This window comes from Hippopotamus amphibius, chromosome 9 (genome assembly GCF_030028045.1).
Source record: "Hippopotamus amphibius kiboko isolate mHipAmp2 chromosome 9, mHipAmp2.hap2, whole genome shotgun sequence".
NCBI lineage: Eukaryota > Metazoa > Chordata > Mammalia > Artiodactyla > Hippopotamidae > Hippopotamus > Hippopotamus amphibius.
The window spans coordinates 14,828,855-14,841,763 of NC_080194.1; the positions used below are offsets into that span (position 1 = coordinate 14,828,855).

The following is a 12,909-nucleotide window of genomic DNA, read 5'->3' on the forward strand; positions in this document are numbered from 1 at the left end:
AAAATAACAGCGTTACACACATGACTAAGCTTGGTGGATGATTTTTAAATGTTCAAACTAATTTCCTCCTACTTTTTGTTTTCTCTTTTATCCTTTTAAAGCCAAGTCTAGAACAAAAAACTTCTCTGCTTTGTCTGCATATCTTTGGCTGTGTTTCACTGTGACATGCACTGCTGTTCTTTTAGCACCAACATGCTGGCACACACCCCTGAAAATTTCACACCATCTCTTGCTGCATCAGCAAGCTTACCCACCAAAATCTGGTGTTGTGCGATGGTTTTTGACTGATAATCAATCTTTACGCTGCTCGACAGTTGTTGCTGGGACACGGAGTAGAGCAGGTGGCAGATGTGCCTTGTCTTTTGAGAAAAGAAATTGTAGGTGAGCTTGGACACAGACTAGCATATCACATGTCCGTTAAAAAGGCTGAAGTATAATGGGGAAAAAGCCACTTGTCTAAGTTAAGCTCATAGATAAGCCTATAAGCCTAAAAACTGACATTTGGTTTCTTTCAGAACAAGAATATAAACACAAATAATTTATTATATATGTAATTTATTATATATATGTATATAATCTGAGAGGAATGTGGGGAGATTTCATATATGTATATCACCTACACATTCACATATACTTTTTCAAATCAGGTTAAAGTTACCTTTCTTGCATGAGTTTTATAGATAATCAATAATTTGCCAACTTGTTGTCATGAGTTTGCCATAAAAATAAGACATGCATGAATAGCTTTGAAAGTGGTAGATAAATTTAGAGTAAGGAGGCATTTTAGAAGTTGGAAAATTCTACTTTCTAAAGGTAAATAGAGGGGAAACACCTGGCAGAATTTGGTGTTACTGTTGTATCTTTCCAAATGAGCATGAATATTTTATGTACAATTAACCAACAAGCATTAGAGTCAGTAACTGGTCATTATTTTAATATCCTGATTTTCATTCATTCAGCAAACATTCATTGAGAGTCTACTCTGTGCCAGGTACTAGGCCAGATCAGAGACAGGTGAAAAGAGGGACTCATAGTCTGATTTCTTTTTTGTCATTATTCCTTCACTTTGATTTTAAATTAAAAAAAAAAAAATTAAACCGCATCCTTTGGGTCCTCCAAAGGAAAATTTACTTTATTTCTGGCACAAGAAAGCCAAATAAATCTATGTATATTTTGGCAATTATATTTCCATACTCCATTGTTTTCTTATTCTTTGGAAAAATAGTGTAGATAGTGAAAATTGCCTTAGAACTATTTCCAGATTTACAAAGGTAGGAAGAGACCTGCAGAACATCTCTGATTTTAAAAATATTTTACCACCCCTTTAGAGCATCACTGTTGACAACCAGTGGCACTGGATTTAATAGAAAGCTGGAGAGCTATTCATCACATACCTCTAAACACAAAGCTTTCATATAGAGGTCAAGCCAAGGTCAAGACTGACATGAAGCATTCCCTGTTGAAATGCAGTATTAGAATAATTCTTACATTTGAAGTTGAACGCCTAAACAGAAAGACTAACTGTGTGTGGGAAAAAACAGAAAGAATTTTTATGAAAACTGTTGATGAAGATCAACTGTCTTATTAGGTCTTGTAATTCTGCCATTTGAAGATTCTGAAATTTATTAATGATTCCTCTAGAACTGTGAAGGAATGTTAATGAATTGTTTGAAAAGGCATTTTTAAAGTTTTTAGATTCATGGGCATACAGTTTAGGTTTTACTCACAGTTTCCTGGATCTTCTGCTTAATAGTGGCACCGTGAAAATTCTTGCATCAGATTCATGGGGTTTGTAAGAGTTCAGCTCCTTTATAACTGCTAGGAGCTGTAGGCAGTGCAAACCTAGCATAAGAAATGGTTCATGCCCTGCAATTGCTTAAATGTCTTAAAGAAGATGGGGAAAAAAAACTGTTTAGTCCTAATTCTTTAGGTCCACGTTTCATTTTATGGAGTTCTGATTGTTTATTTATTTGTTTTTTTTTAGTTTTGTGTTTCCATTCTTTCCTATATATCCTATTCTACTGTTTGGCTTTCAGAGTTATCATTTACAGTGATTCATTTCAGTCCCGAGTTTTGTTAACCAGAAATGAAACTGAGTATTATGAATAGGATTTTACATCTTTTATATACTGTATTGTGAAGATGCAGTCACAGAAAAAAAAAAATCCATGAAAAGAGTTCTTGATACTACACCTAAGATCTAAATTTAAACCTAGAGATTTCTGCTAACTGCCATGTGATCTACAAAATGAAATAATTTGCTGTGACAGCTTGTGATTGACAAGAATATGTGTGAGCACATTTAAAATAGGCCATCTTTTCATGTAGAAGTAAATGTCAGTGAAATGATGGATTCTCATCATTTTAATTATTGATGATTTGGAAATATTTCAATTCCACGACATACAAGACACATTCTAAATAGCAGCATAACACTTTTTCTCATATCTGCGTCAATAATGAAGTGTTCTGTCATACTTTGTTTTTCAAAAAAATGCATTAGTTTAATGAACCTGGATTCATGCATTATATTCTATTCCATTATATGTCTCCTGAATTTGTTGACTTTTAAATGGTTGTGTTAAAAGCATAAGTTTTAAGAAGTGACCCACTACCCACATCACACCTTGCTATTCTTGCTGCTGGATCTCAAGACAATGCTACAGTGCTGTGTACACCAATGGCTCCATTAGTCTTGCTAAAGCTAATACTGGGCTTTGTGATGCTCACTCATAGGGTGACCACCACTCAACGTGGGCAGCTGCCGCTGGAGTTAGGGTGGGCGTTCCCAAGTTCCCTATTATCATTTAGTCTGTATAGTATATGTATTAGGTGAGATTGTCAGTCCATCTTATCTCCCACTTAGCCGCATATACCAAAGGCAGGAAAAGAATATTATGTAGAGGAAAAAAAAAACTCCCTTCTGAGACAGCACATGATTCTTTTATCTATTTCTACAAGTGAGGGTAAAACTGTAGGCATATATTTTGTATATTTCCCTATTTCAAAAGTTTTAAACCTATAAATAAGTGTTACAGTATCCTTACTATATAAATAGATGTGGGTCTGAGGATCATTGCAAGAGATGGACCCTCCCACCAAAAGAATCCTTAGCCAATAGGAAAATTTAGAGCATGCATGTGGCAGCATCTCATACTGTCAAAATATCAGATCATTGAGAAACATCTAAATCTTGACATATTCATGAGCTGTTGAATTACATATACTGTATATATAGGCTACACTTGTTTAATGAAGATGTCTGATAATTTGAATACTTTCTGCATGCCATGCATGCAGCATGTGCTTCAAGTGTATTATACTTTCTCCTCACAAGCCCTGAGTTAGAGCTACAAGTCCACAGTCTCTTATATGTAATTCTAAAATCCCAAACTGCAGATGACCAGAGAGTTTTTTCATAACTCATTTAATAGCAGGACCTTATTTGGTATAACTTATCTATTGTTTTGATGAAAAATAATTAATATGTTTGATTATGGGCTGCTACCCTAGACCTTGTTGGCACATTACATAGTATTTGATATATGTAACATATTAACATTTTTGAAATTCAGAAATTCCTATTTATGGAATCACATCTGACCTTAAGGGTTCTGGATATGGTCTTTTGTCAGAGCTGCAAAGGCATCTGAAAAATTTTAATTCTCACTAGGATATTAACTCAGAAGGGCTATAAATACTGTCTTTATCACCTTAAGTCATTTGCTACATGGGTAAAAGTGGACAGAGAGAGTACCTCCCTGGCTAGAGCTGAGAGAGTGTGTGGGAGGTAATTTTAAAAAACTGTCCTTCCTTCTAAGGAGGCAGAGGAATAGTTAAAAAGAGACCATTCATTCATTCAATCATTTCCTCAAGAAGTATTTACTGAGTCCCTGCAATATGCCAGGATATGGTGTGAGCAAGACAGAGGTCTCATGGAGCTTAGGTGCTAACCAGGTGGAAGAAGCAATAGACGTACTCATACCGAGAACTAAATAAGTTATTTATTGACAGTGTTAAGTGTTATGAGGGAAATAAAAAGGGTGGTATTGTAAGAACAAATAACGTCATGGAAACAAAAGGAGGGGATTTAAAAACTGAACCAGGCATCTGCAGTAACCTTTAAATCAGATCTCTTAGGCAGTTGTCTTCCTACCCTGCTTGCTACTTTACCTGAGAATTCATTTATATCTTCTATATGTACTCTTTCAAGGTTTTGCCTTCCAAACCATTCGTTTTTGAAGCTTTCAGGCATCTGTTAGGAGAGACATGAGAAATGCATTGCTATTGAGTGGGAAGAACACGAGACTTGAATTCAGATGATGTTTCAAGATTCTAGTTCCTGTTATATGACCTTGGGCAGATTGGTCTGCATGTCAATGTCCTTACGTGTATAACAGAGGTAATAATATCTTAAAAGATTATTGAGTATTGTCCTATTTTTCTAAAAAAAAAGATAAACTGTTTGAAAATTACATATCTGTAAATACCTCATCTAAATAGAAAACTAAGAATAGCATTTCATCAACATAACTAAAGTTCTAAATGCTGTTAAGATCCCAAGGCTATTAATCAGAACCTTGTGTCCACTCTTACCTTCCCAGAATAGCTGCCTTGAACCCAGGCAGGAAAACAGCAGCAACAGCACAATAATTTGTCTCTACTTTTTTTTTTTTTATCACTGCCAGGGAAAGCAAACTACTCTGTGAACCTGGGCAAGTCACTTAACCTCTCTAAGCCTCAGCTTCCTCATCCATAAATTGAGCCCAATAGTAAACACCTCACAGTGTGTCTAACAGGAGTGAATAAGATGATGTGTGTAAAAGCCTGCTGCATATGAAAGGTGTCTAAAACACTGTATTTCCACTGCTCTTTATCTGTTTTCCTTCTTTTGCTCCATCTCTTGCTCAACACATTTCCATCAGTTTTTCATACAGGAAGTACCTGATTTTACTACCAAAGGTATTTCTAGGTCCGAGATCTTAAAATACATACAACCAAATTAAAATCCCTACCAAGTACTTGTGTTACAGCATGATACGAGAATCTGAGTTAGAACATTTGAACTCTCACTATATTCTACTTTTTGTCTTGAGAATTTTTCTGGGGTGTAAGTCAAAATCCAGTCCTTTTATAAAAGGAACCCCAAGTGGCCTTGCTCTGCTCAATTCCAAGAGTTGTATTTTAAAATATGTTTATGACCCAAGGCTAGCCTTAACTTTAAGCTGCCATAACTTATTTCAAGAAAGTTCATAGAAAAGTTCAGGGAAAGGGTGACAACATTTTGATTGGCACAATAGATGGGATGTTTGTAATTTTAATCAAATTTAAATTGAAGACATACTTCAAATGATATGTCAGACTAGTGTTACTGAGTTAAAATCTAATGACAACCACTGTCATTATTAGTTAAGTATAGCCATCACGCCTATAGCAATAAATGATGACACTTAAGAACATGCAGAAACAAAGAACGCAAGCATTTAGAGAAAAGGGAGTGACTAGAAACTCAGTTGAACACAGGAATGTGACCTGGATTTAATCTATTTACCAAACATAGAAGCAATTGTGTTTTTGAGCAGATGATATAATTGAATATAGCAGTATGTTTTCTTACTGTCAGAGCATTTATATTTTATAAACTCATCTTGCACACATCAAATGATGAGCTTGTTCATATTTAATGTCATTATCTGTACTTAGTTGACAGTCAGAGCATTAGTATATTTTCAAGTTTATTGCCCAACTACAAGAGAATGAATTTTTAAAAATAAGATTTTTAATAAGCTCATGGATTTGAAGTTGCAAGTTTGCTGCTTTTATTCTAGTGACAGAATACAGCAGTATTCTTTTTGCCTGGCACATGCGAAATGGAAAATTACAATGTGGGGAGCACCCGATTAGATTTATCTAATTTCATGGGAAGCATTTGCTCTTTTTGAAGTAGACTGAGAAAATGTGGTGATATTGTAGATAGACCTTCTAACAATAGAACATGCTTTATCTTTTTCAAGATTTGGTTATAAACAAAACCATGACAATAATATAGCTTGTGGGTTCTTTAAAATAAAATATATCTTCTGGTTGGGGCATAATGTTCTCTGAGTGCTGTAAGAGAGTAAGGGTATGAACATAAACAGTCAAGGGGACTTGATTGGGATGTAGCCCTTTGGGGAAGTTTTTCCTAAAGTCATGCCGAAACTTCACTAGAACTTCACTAGAGTGCAGGCCCCACCCCTATCCTTACCCACTGGGCTCTTAACTTTCTAGAGAGAAACACTGGAATGGGTCTGGTCGTGATGCTTTGGAACCCACTAGGTGTGGCTAGAAAAATTTAAAAGAGGGCAGGAGATAATAAAGTGAGACTAGGACCCCTTCTTTGACAGTTGCGTGTGTAGGGACAGAGAATTTACTGAGAGTACTGTCAACAAGGGAGAGATGGAAGAACTCTACAAAGGGGAGCTCCAAGTCGCCCGCTTTTCAGATTCATGAATGGACAGGCATTGTATTTGATCCTATTCTTGGGAAAGCTCCCATTAGTAAGGATAAGCTCATTCTCAGCGTTCCCTTTTGTGATCATCAGATTTGTAATAACTGTTGAAATAAATGTCTGTTGTCCCCTCTAAACCAAGCTTCCTTAGGGCATAAACCTTGGCTGCCTTGTTCACCATCATTTTTTGGCACAGGACTTGGCACTTAATAGATGCTCAATAAATGTCGTTCAGTGGTTGAATGAAGGACCAAATAGGTACCATGATGAACCATCCATATTCCAACAAGGTGGGGGTGGGAGGGCCGAGGGTAAAGACCTCATTAGAGCAGACTGCTTGGCTGCAAACAGTGAGTGGAAATTTAGAAGGAGTATATTAAAAATCCCCTATTCCAAATTCGTATGTAGATTTGTGAGTGTTCCCATTTGGCAGGGGGCCAGAGTAAGCCAGCTCAAGAATAATTACATGGCATAGAGGCTAATGGTTATGCTAATATTTGTCTGAGACCAGACAATGGTCCGAAGTGGAGTGCTGGGATAAGTGATTCTCCCAGGAACCTACAGATCTGAGATTTTCAGTCTTCCCACATCCTCTCAGAAATGCCCTTTCTTACCCATTCTTTCCCCTCAATCTTTTTTTCTTTTGGTAGTTGGGGAGGAGGGGGAAGCTTTCTTCTTCATTTAACACTTCCCTTTGTATTTCTCATAGTACCTTGCATACAGTAGGTGCTTATTAACTATTATTGAAAGTAAGGAAGTAAGAAAGAGGAGATGGGTGTGACCTTAGGGAAGGTTTCGGGCCCACTGCTCCCTGTTGTACACAGCTGAAGGACTGTGGAGCTGGAGTGGGGGTGGGGAGGCTGTTTTCTGATTCTTACAAAGGTACCAGATAGCCTCAAGACAGAGGTGTGGAAAGCATTTGTATGTGGAAGGCTAGTATGTCTCCTGAGAAGTTCAGAGTGGGTTTTGATGGCAGTACATTTCTAGTTTCAATATTCAGGCTGACTTGCTGTCCCCCATGCCTGACAGTCCCCTCACCACCTGATGACTCCTCATTCCACCCACTCCCAGCCTCGCTTAATCCTCTTCCTCACCGGGGCTAAAACCTACTCAGGTCTTTGTTGAGCATCCTCAGGTGCTTCATACTGGCGTAAAGCAGTCAGATCCTGTTTTTCTTCTTGCCTCTGGATGTTATAATGCTTATCCCAGCTGTCAGTCCTCACCACCTTTCTTCGTATGAAGGCATATGTCCCTAGAGCTGTGATTCACCTCGTGTTGCTAAATGTGAGGGTTCCCTGGCTCTCCAGTTGGTTCTCATACAGGAGGCCCATGGCCCACACTTTGAGACATGCTGCTCTAGGCTGTGCTCTTCCTCACTTATCCCAATATCTTTGTTTCACAGGGAAATGAATTTTGCCAAAGTGTAAGGGAGATTTTCCCAGTAGTAACCTCCTGTCCCAAAGGTTAGAATGGCTTGCTTTGGGGAGCATGGGACTTCTTAGAGTTGTACAGTGGCTCTCATCTACATGGGCTATGTCCCACCTTCCTTGCTCTATCCCTGGCCTCTCTGTGTTCAGTTTCCTCCCAACGGTCCATCATATTGTTGCATAACTCTGGGTCTTCACCTACATTGTTTCCTCTGCCTGGAAGATGCTGTCTCTCTTTTGCCAACTCCGTATATCCTTCAGGTCCTACCTCACATCCTTCCCCTGAGGAGCCTTTCTTGGCTACCATTCGCTGTGGCAGGTGCCCCTACTCCAGGTTCCCCCAATACCCTGTGACATCTGTGACTAAGCACCTGCCATATTGTGTGTTGTCTTCCTTTCTTGTTTTCCCAAAGGACCAAGAACTCTGAGGTCCTCCCTGTGCAGCATCTCTAGCAGGGAACATGTGGTAGGCGCTCAGAATATGTATGTTGAATGAATAATTGAGTAAATGAAAGGGGTGATTACAATCACTAATTTTTAAAGTTTCATTGGTTTTGCAATTCTGAACCAATGAGAAGTAATGCATTAAGCCTATGACTGTTTTGCTGCTTCTTACGCTGAGCTGTCCTCCATGATATGTATTCTGGTTTCTGAGTAAATTCAAGGAGGGACATGGTAATGAAAAAGCTTATTAATCATGAGTATAAAATATAATCTTTTCCCAATATACAGAGAAAATTTAAGTCAAGTTAATATCTATCTAATGGAAATATTACCTAATATTTACCTAATGAAATAATACTCATGCTGTGATCTGCCGTGTTCGACAAATCGTCTCCAAATATTTATTGAGCATTTACTATGGGATTAAACACTATTTCAGGTGCTGGCTCTGCAGCAGGGAACAAATGCTTGCATTGAAAATGTATGATCAACTTTTATTATTTTGTTAAACATCCAGCAATCACACTTGTTTACCACATACCTGATAGTGGAGATACACAGATGAAAACACAGTTCATATCCTTGAAATGTTCAAAGTCTAACAGGGACACACATACAAAAACAGAAGAGTTCAGTAAAATGAGGGACACAAAGGTGAGGCTATGAAGCCTGAAGAGGATAGATTAAAGGAGGTGGCACTGAGTTGAGAAGGAAGGAAAATAGCCCAGCAAAGAGGGAGGAGAAAAGTCATGATCAAAAGTTGGAATCAGAAAAGAGCCTGGTGTGTGCCAGTAGCTTATTCACAGCTCCCTGCACCTCTGCAGAAGGGGATTGTCTCAAACTCCTTTACTGCCGTGGTTCTCAACTAGGGGAAATTTCCACGCCTGGGGAATATCTGGCAATGTCGGGAAACGTTTTTTTGGTTGTCCCAACAGGGAAGGTGCTACTGGCATCTAGTGGGTAGAGGCCAGGGATGCTGCTAAACATTCCGCAGTGTATAGTACAGCCCCCACAACAAAGAACAAAGAAATGTCAACACTTGCTGAGGTTGCGAAACCTTATTCGACTGCATCAGACAGTTCTGACTGACAACAGACAGGAAGATTTGTAAACTGAATCACAGTAGTTTTCATAAGGACATTTTGAACAAAATATGGACACTAAGGGCAGCTGCTTTTTTAGATGGGTACCAAGGCAGGAATTATGGTGGAAAGTGGGAAAGTAAGAAGCATGGGAAATCCAGTCATTTTAAATTAGGGGAATTCTTTTATTACTTTTTAGGCACGTGAGGGAAGGTACAGTGTCATGGTTAAAAAAGCAGGTTCCAGAATCATTCAGCCTGGGTCTGATCTCTGATTCTCTTGATGGATTTATTATACAGATCTAGTTGCTTAATTTCTCCAGGACTCATTTTCCTCAGCTTTAATATGAAGATTATAATATTACCTGCCTCCTAAAGTTTTGAGGATAAAACCAGTTAGTGCATACAAAGCACTTAACACACCGCTCTCTATATGCTAAGTTCTTGGGGAGGATCATGAGGTTGATAATAAATCAGCAGCATTTACTGTGTCCCATATTTACACAAAAGTGTTATATCTGTAGAAATATCTTTCATCCATAAAACAGGTAAGGGAATTACTATTATTGTTTCCATTTTTCAGATAAGAAAAGTAAGACAAATGAGATTGACTGATTTTGCAAGGTTACAGAGTGAGTAAGAGGCAAAGTTAAGTTTCAGATCCCTGGAGTATGGCTTGAGAGCCCATGCTCTTAAGGCTTTGCTGCCTATCTAGTATATTATTAATATGGTTTAGTCATCATTAGTATTATTTTATTAGGCTGCTTTATAGGTTGGTTTAAAAATCTTTATTTGTATAGAAAGCTTTATATATTTCCAATAGTCTTTCCATTTTATCAACAAGGATCTGGAAAGTAGGAGTACCTTTAAAAACAACTGTATATAATTTATGTTGTAAAGGATATATTCAAATTTACTTGAAAATTTACTTTATTGTGTGGTTTTCCTAGATCCACCTAGAGTTCTTTCAGAAAACCAATTTGGAATTTCAGAAATGTATTTAAAAAAAATTTTAGGTTGCCTGTTTTTTACGTGGAGTGAAGTGTCCTTAGATGTTTTCAGGTAATAGAATTATGAATATATTCCTCTTATTGAAATGTTCTATTGGAATAAAAGACAGGTTTATTCATGAATTCATTCAGCACTTATTGAGCACCTACTCCATGCCCCAGGTAAGCAGTGCATGTTTAGTCAAGAAAGCACAAAGTGATAGTGCAGTGGGGTCAGTTCAATGGTAGACATCTTCACAAAGACCAGAAAGCAGGGTGTCCAAGCTAGAAAAGCCCTCCTAGAATAGATGCTCTCCGAATAGAGACTTGAGAAAAATCTCAAGCATTTAACTTAAATTTACTCTGAGTTCATCCAAGTTTATTCCATTCCTTGCAGACCTTCATTGGCCGAGCAGTTCTCCTTGGCAAGTTTTCTTCTTTTCCTGAAAAAAATTGTGGGCCATTGTGGCCATTAGTGAACATCAAAGTGGGAGAACAATCACATTTAAGTTCACGCTGGGGAGAGGTGGGCAATAAAGATGGGCACACATAGGCAATAAAATTTATTTTGCGTAATTGGTATGTTTTGAAAAGTGACATAAAATTGAATTTGTATCAATTGAACATTTAAATGCAAGGAAATGTTAACATCTAGTAACTATACCATTTGCAGTGAATTTGTGTATACCCTGGAGCAAGTAGTAAGAGATACAGGGTTTACCCTTCTGCCTTCTAAGGGTTTAAGTATAGAAGCAGATATAGGATATACACATATAAAACATTTACATAATAATTCCTTATGGTTTGTGCTCTTTCCCTAGCAGGTAGTACAGTGCCTGGCATGTGGTAGGTTCTCAAACACTGTTGAATGAATATATGAGTGGGTGGTACAGGCTGCAAACGCTCAACGGACTCAAGAGATGACCGGTCATTGTAGGCTGGAGCACTGAAGGAAGATCTTAAACTGTATCTTGAGAAGGACTTGAGTCTGAATAGGTGAAGGTTAGGCTTAAAGATGAACTTGGTGTACTCATGGAATAATCAGCAGATAGCTTAGGTAGAATAGTGCTTTAAGCTAGAGTAAGGTAAAACCAGTAAGTTTGAATAGTGTCAGATTGTCAGTAAACTCTTCTGTTCGACATGCATTTAAGTGAAGGGACTCTGTCAGTTTCTTATTCCTTGTACAGGGTCTGGCACATAAGATGGGCTCAATAAGTATCTGTGGACTGCTTGACAGACAGACATACAGACAGACTGGCTGGCTGGCTGACTGTGGAAAACTTCAAAAGCTAACTCCAAGAACATTTTCATCAGGCAATGATAAAATTGACGCTGTAGGGAAATACAGATGTAATTGGAATATAGGATGTCAAATGTAATGGAGGAGGATCAAATACAATTAGGAAGCTCTTGCAGATGATCGGAGGCTGAGAGAGAAATGGGCAAGTGGGTCTGGCTGGGAATGGAAAGGAATGATGCTTTTAAGAGTTATTGTGAAGAAAATAGCTGAGAATTAGGTTTCCTTCTTTGACTCTGTCTGAGGTCAGTTTCCTTAGTGAGCAAATACTGTCAGGTGAGACCTGCGAAGGAGTGAGGGAGGCAGCACAGAGCCGAGGCAGAAGCTTGGTGAAGCCCTGTGTTCTGCTGAAGTCTAGCCCCAGTCTGGAGCAGGAAACACACCACTGAGCTGCCCCTTCCTGAGGCAAGGGGACTGGCTGTTGTGTCACCCCAGTCATTGGTTGTGGACTGTCCCCCTAAGTAGCTCATCACCTCACAGGCATTTCCTGGCTAGGTGGCTGGTTGTTTTCATCCAATGGCAGGTCTCAGGAGAAGGACCAGCTGTGAGGCGTTAGCAGCCGGGACTCACAGCCACTGGGATTTGGGCGCTCTAGCCCGGTAGAAAGAATCTGAGGGGCATCACCAGGGTTTCCTACACTCTGTTACATTCTGATCTTTATAAGGTCTTCTGCTGAGAGCCTTCCAGTGGCTTCCCATCACATCCAGAGTAAAATCCAGACCCTTATCCTGGCATACACAATCTGGCCTCGTTCTGCCTCTTTGGCTTTATCTGTACACATACTCTCCCCATCCAAATTTACTTACTTTTTCTTTCTCCAACACACCAAGCTCATTCTCACCTCAGAGACTTGGTGCTTGATTTTCTCTCTGCCTGGCATGCTCCTCCCCTCAGGTTTTCATCACTAACTTCTCATCGTTCGGGCCTCTCCACTCAGATGTGCCCTCTTCAGAGAGGCCTTCCACTGTTTGTCTCTCTCCAAGAGGCTGTGATCTGTAGAGGCTATTCTGTCCTATTCACAGTTGTCACCCTGGTACCTTGAGGAGTGGACACCCAATAAATATTATTGAATGAATAAGCAATTGGTTGGAGAGAAATGAATAGGGGACAAGGGTTCAAAATCTCCCTCGGATAGTGGAAAACCTGGGAAAAGGTGGAAACATTGACAGAAATAAGAAATG

At 38.8% G+C, this 12,909-nt stretch overlaps 2 protein-coding genes across 2 annotated transcripts in view; one reads left to right on the forward strand and one right to left on the reverse strand.

Annotated features, from left to right (window-relative positions):
• Positions 1 to 5,556, reverse strand: part of DNAJC24 (DnaJ heat shock protein family (Hsp40) member C24) — a 111,930-nt gene extending 106,374 nt beyond the window's left edge. Inside the window, exon 1 of the mRNA XM_057747559.1 lies at positions 5,547 to 5,556. The gene's annotated coding sequence lies outside the window, so the exon portion shown is untranslated. The remainder of the gene's footprint in view (positions 1 to 5,546) is intronic.
• DCDC1 (doublecortin domain containing 1) overlaps positions 1 to 12,909 on the forward strand; it is a 398,871-nt gene that overhangs the window by 17,655 nt on the left and 368,307 nt on the right. The window lies entirely within an intron of this gene.